The sequence below is a fragment of the Dipodomys spectabilis genome, unplaced genomic scaffold (assembly GCF_019054845.1).
Source record: "Dipodomys spectabilis isolate Male_0828 unplaced genomic scaffold, ASM1905484v1 ptg000516l, whole genome shotgun sequence".
Lineage (NCBI taxonomy): Eukaryota > Metazoa > Chordata > Mammalia > Rodentia > Heteromyidae > Dipodomys > Dipodomys spectabilis.
In genome coordinates this window covers 5,886,936-5,892,972 of record NW_024871193.1, presented here as the reverse complement: position 1 = coordinate 5,892,972, position 6,037 = coordinate 5,886,936, and positions in this window count along the sequence as shown.

Here is a 6,037-nt window from a genome sequence, read left to right as displayed (position 1 = left end):
TAGCATCTTCAACCATGTGTAGGTGGCAATCCCAGGATCAAACTCAGGGCCTAGGTGTCTGGGTTGGGCTCAGGCTTCACTGACAGCCCCCAGTCTTCAGCCATGCAAGGTCATGTACAATTTTCAAGCTGAGTCATTGAGACCCAGGATGGTCACAGTGCAAAGGAAACAAAGGTAAAATGGTTGTGTAAAACTTCCTGTTTACTTTTTTCCTCCATTTTTGTTGCTTTGATGGTTTTATGCCAGTGCTAGGAGTTGAACTCGGGTCTTAGGATCCCTGGATCATCTGTGGTGTATGTAAATGCTGCATCCCAGCCTAGGGTAATCATGGTTTAAGACACAATAAAGTGCTTCCTTCAGCAAAAGGATCTCAGGGATAATGTCTAGGCTTACAGTTCAAGCCTCAGGAGTGGCCACACAAAAAAAGAACCATTAAGTCTATGTGTCTGTATGTATGCATGTATTTCTATCGGTGAACATCCTGTGTCGCTATGAAGAAAGGCACCCAGCTAGGAAATTTGTTTTGAATAGAATGATTTCATAGCATAGAGAGTGCTTTCAAGACAGTGCGTGTTCCTGGGATCCCTTCACTGTTTCCAGTGTAGCCTGAGGGTTTCTGCACACCCCAGGCTGTTGGAGGAAGTCTGTCTCCATTGTTGGAACAGGCAGAAAAAAAGCCTTACTCCTGTACAGCTGTGTAACAAAAAATTCATGCGGGGCAATTAGTGAGGATGAGTGTGGGCAGGCTCTGAAGGCCAGGAGAAAAAGACCTCTTTGTACCCCTAGCTCTCTCTCTCCCCCGTGCTCTGTTTTGACAGGAAGCCTTCATTTGTGCCGCCTCCCATGGCAGGCCAAGTTTCCTGCACTCATCCTGTCTTTGTTAGACCATGTTCCACTGTTGAAAATAACTACTACAATTAATTCAAGAGTCCTTCTGGCAGACAACTAGGGAGCTGAGCCTAATAAGATTCCTAATTGGCAAAGGTGCCTCCCTAGGTTTCCGGGAGCTTCTTAAATCTAAGCACTTGTGCAAAATCACAATGCTTCCTGTCATCTAGGGCTAAGCTCATCATGTATTGAAACCATTGCCCTCTCCGAGTTGGGTCCTGGGTACGTAGATTTCAGGTTAAACACAGGGCCAGGGTGCTGACCTTGAGCTTAGAGGAGAAGCTCTTTGCTTTACCATTTGGTGTCACTGCTTCATTTCTTGTATCTTTGTGTGTGTGTGTGTGTGTGTGTGTGTGTGTGTGTGTGCGCGTGTGCATACAACAGCCCTGGAGCTTTTATTCAGAACCTGAGCACTGTACCTTAGTTTCTCCTGTACAAGGACAGCACTTGGCATTTAGACCCAGGATGGTTACAATACAAAGGAAATAAAATGGTAAAACTACCTTCTTGAACTTCTCAGTGTTATGCTCCTCCTTTTTATTTTTTATATTTTTTGCCTGTCCCAAGATTTGAACTCAGGTCCTAGGATCCCAGTGCTGGCAGTGGCAGAGATGCCAAGACCTGACTTCAAGCCCCGTACTTGGCAATAATAATAATAATAATAAAAGACCCTGTCTTGAATTTGCCCAATTTTTCTGGCAGGCATGGGATTTGAACTCAGGGTCTGGGTAACTCTGTGACCCTGTGGGTGAAGGGGAATGGCTCAATGTCCTTGAAGACAAGAAATTCAGACCACTTCCTAGGGCCTGAATTGAAGCCTCAGCACTGGAAAAAAAAATGTTCATATATGAGATCTATTTACATACATGGGTTTACTGCGTTGACATTTATTACCCTTATTTATTTAGTATTATTACACATATAACATTATTTTTATTATATCATATCACATAGAATATATTTTATACATTATAATGAGACCAAGGACTTTCGCAGAGAAGGAAAACAATGTGTCAAAATTGGCTTCTTACTACAAGAATAAATTTTTGGCCATCCTGGGATTTCAACTCATGGCCTACAATGCCCAATCCATAAGCGGGGTCACAGTCTTAGCAGAACATCCTCTGGAAACTGAGCTGCCAGGAAGTTCTGAGGACCTATAATCAAATCCACTATATGGGACTACACATATATATATATATATATGTATATATATATATATATATATATATATACACTGTTTCCAGTGTAGCCTGAGGGTTTCTGCACACCCCAGGCTGTTGGAGGAAGTCTGTCTCCATTGTTGGAACAGGCAGAAAAAAAGCCTTACTCCTGTACAGCTGTGTAACAAAAAATTCATGCGGGGCATGAATATATATATATATATTCATATATATTCATATTCATATATATATATATATACATATATATATATATATATATATATGTGGGACTAGTGTGGCTTGATCATAGGTATGATGACATATGTATATATATTTATATATATATACAAATATGCATGTATATGTTGATAGATGTGTAGATTGAGATATATATGTATATATATTTATATATACATATTTATATACATATATACATATATATATATAGAGAGAGGGACTGTGAGGATATTAAATTATATATATAATTACCAATTATTAATTATTAAATTATGCTTCCATTTAATGAAGTATCCTTGGTTGAATACTTATGAAAGCAGTAATTAAAAATTAGTCAATATCCTTAATCATACCATGATGCTAGAATGGAAGATATAAATACAATGATTATTCTGTGGCATTCTAAAATAGAATCATGAAGCAACTGCACATTTAATTATTACTTTTATAACATTCCATAAGCATTCACATGAACAGGAATGAGTTTGTCAGGATCTCCCTCCATTTGTGGGTGGCAGACCTACATTCAAACTCCAAGCCTGAGTAGTTTAATTTGAATGCAAACCATTGGAATGACACCGTGAAGATTTCAGATTGTTATGATTCAAAAAAAAGAACAAGAATAAAAGAAAGCAAGGTGTCAGTGGCTCCTGCCTGTAATCCTAGCTCCTTAGAAGACTGAGATGTAGAGAATGCCAATTTGAATTCAGCTGGCGTGGAAAAGTCCATGATACCCTTCTTTCTAAGAGGTCACATGAAAAAGAAAAACCATGAATGGGTCTGTGGCTCAAGGGCAGAGTGCTGCACTTGAGCAAAAGGAGCTCAGGGACAGAGCCTAGTCTCATAGTACAACCACAGACCTGCCAAAAAAAAGAGGAGGCAATAACTCCTTGTATCTTTGTATGGATGATGAGCATTCAGCATGTTGCCCATGCCCAGACACCCAACCTGGGCAAGCTGGGACAAGCCCTCAGAGAGTACTAAGTCTGAGCCAGCAACTTGAACAAAGCATCCTTCTCTGCCATTTAAAGAATTGAAGCCTTATGTTCTGGCTGAGGTGTCCCATTGGGACACCTAGAAGCCAGACACTGCCTTTAAGGAGACCACATTTCTAGGCTATAGGAGTTGTCGAAGGCTCTGGCTTCATATTCTCTATCCCTCTGTATAATGTGAGCCTAGACCTCCGGGGCCTGGTGGCTATCACTCATTTATCATTCCTCAGTGCCAAGTCACAGGCTGGTCCCAAATATTGACAAAGATATGAAATAGTCAGCGATTTCTACAACGAAAAGGGTAAGCTAATAAACCCCACCCTCATAACTCCCATTAGTAGTGAGCCTTGTGTTGTGTATGTGGTTTAGTGGTAGAGTGCTTACATAGCATGCATGCACAAAGCCTTGGGTTCTATTTCTCAGTACCACAGAAACAGAAAAAGCCAAAAGTGGCACTGGGGCTTAAGTGGTAGAGTGCTGGCCTTGAGCAAAAGAAGCTCAGGAACATGCCCAGACCCTGAGTTCAAGCCCCAAGACTAGCAAAAAAAAAAAAAAGTCAGCCTGGTGAGATATATTGTTCTGGGACTCAGAGGAGGGCAGAGGTTATGGGTAAGAGGTAGGGTAGAGGGCAGGTGCTGGTGGGTCACCCTTGTAATCTTAGATATTTAAGAGGCTGAGATCTGAGGATGACAATTGCAAGCAGGAAAGTCTATATGAGACACTTTTCTCCAATTAAACACCCAAAAAGCCAGAAGTAGACCTGTGGTTCAAGTAGTAGAGTGCTAGCCTTAAGCACAAAGGCTCAGGGATAGAATAGCACCCAGGCCATGAATTCAAACCCCAGGAATGGCACACATATGCACACACACACATACAACCTCACACACATATACACACACACATCAAGATAGAGCATTTGCCAGTCAGCCTGCACAAGTTCCATCTCTAGAAACTTAATACAAAAAAAAAGAGGGAGATTGGAAGGAAAGACTTGCTCCACAAGGTGATATAACCAGTGCCAAAATTCCACAGGAGTTCTAAGATGTGAAAGAGGACAGAGAGCCTCAGGCAGAAGGTCCAGCATGGGCAACGGTCCTGAGGTGTGGTTTAGAGCAAGTGGTGTGGGTGGAATGAAAGTTCTGTGGCTTCAGACAAGTATGGCAGGACATTCAAGGCTGTGTCAAGGTTTGTACTTGAGTCACAGGTAGGGCAGAGGTTGGGGTCCCAGAATGGGGCCCAAGGGGAAGATTAGCTTGTCTTTTCACCATGGACCCCAGTCATTTCCTGTGGCTGGAAGCCTATTTTTCATAGCTCCTGACCCTCAGGCCTCCTTTGCATGGAGGAGTCAGGGCAAATGCAGGGAAGAACACTTGCTTAAGAAAAGCTTCTAGGGGCTGGGAAGGTGGCTCAGTGGTAGAGCACTTGCCTTGCATGCTTGAGGCTCTGGGTTCGATTCCTCAGCAACACATAAGCAAAAAAGAAAAAAGCTAGAAGTGGCGCTGTGGCTCAAGTGGTAGAGTGCTAGCCTTGAGCTGAAGAGCTGAGGGACAGCGCCCAGGCCCAGAGTTCAGGCCCCATGACTGGACCCCTCCCCGCCAAAAAAAGAAAAGCTTCTAGCCTAATGTCACTAGTGGCTCAACCCCTGTAAGTCCTAGCTACTCAGGAAACTGAGATCAGAGGGAGAAAATTACTGAGACTCTTCTTGCCGATGAACTACCAAAAGCCAGAAATGGAGCTGTCCCTCAAGTGATAGAGTGCCAGAATTGAGGGAAAAATTAAGAGACCAAAGCCCAGATCCCTGAATTCAAGCCCCAGTACTGGCACCTAAAAAAGTAAAGAAAAGCTTTCAGGAGCTCCTAGTCCAGTGTAGTGAAACACCAGATCAGCCCAGCACCCGTGGCTCACACCTGTCCTCCTAGATCCTCAAGAGGATGAGACTTGAGGATCGCGGTTCAAAGCCAGCCCAGGCCAGAAAGTCCAGGAGACTCTGATCTCCAAGGAACCTCCAGAAAACTGGAAGTGGTGCTGTGGCTGAAGTGTAAGCTGAAGAGCTGGGGGACAGCGTCCAGGCCCAGAGTTCAAGCTCCATGACCAACACCTGGCCTGCTTGGACCTACTTTGTGGCAGAGTACTTTCCAGTGAGCCCCTGAGGGTCTCCCAATGTCTAGGTGTCCCACCAGTCTTCAGAGCAGCCCCTTTGGAGGTCTTTTCCTACAGAACAGGCCACAGTATCAGAGAAGGGTCAAGCCTTGGGGCACGGAGGTCATTGGTTGAGTCATCAGAATGGCATCTCTCATGGGTGCAGTATGGATCTGAGCAGTAAATCAATGTCTCATACCAGGGTTCTGGGCCAGGAGGGGCATGAGCTGCAAGATGGCACAGCAAGTAATGCCCACTCACGTAAGTATCACAAAAGTGCGAATCTGTCAGGCACACCTTTGACAAGTGTTGAGTTGGGCTCATGAAAGACTTGTAGGCTCAGGAATCCACAGGTGGCTGGCTGCTCCTTGTAGCAGTCACTACCCCTGGTGTCCCAGGGCTTGGAGCCCTGCTTTCCTCACCAGTGCTCTGGGCAGATGAAGGTCTGCAATCGTGGGCCACCTACAAAGGAGCATCCATAGTGTCCTTCCCTTGGTCCTGTGGCCCCGTGCATGGATGGAGGGGCAATTTCCATGGAACTTACTGACATGACTCAGACCCCTCAGCCCAAGAAGGACTTAGGGAGAAACAACTTGATCTTCCTTTAGAGTTTACCCT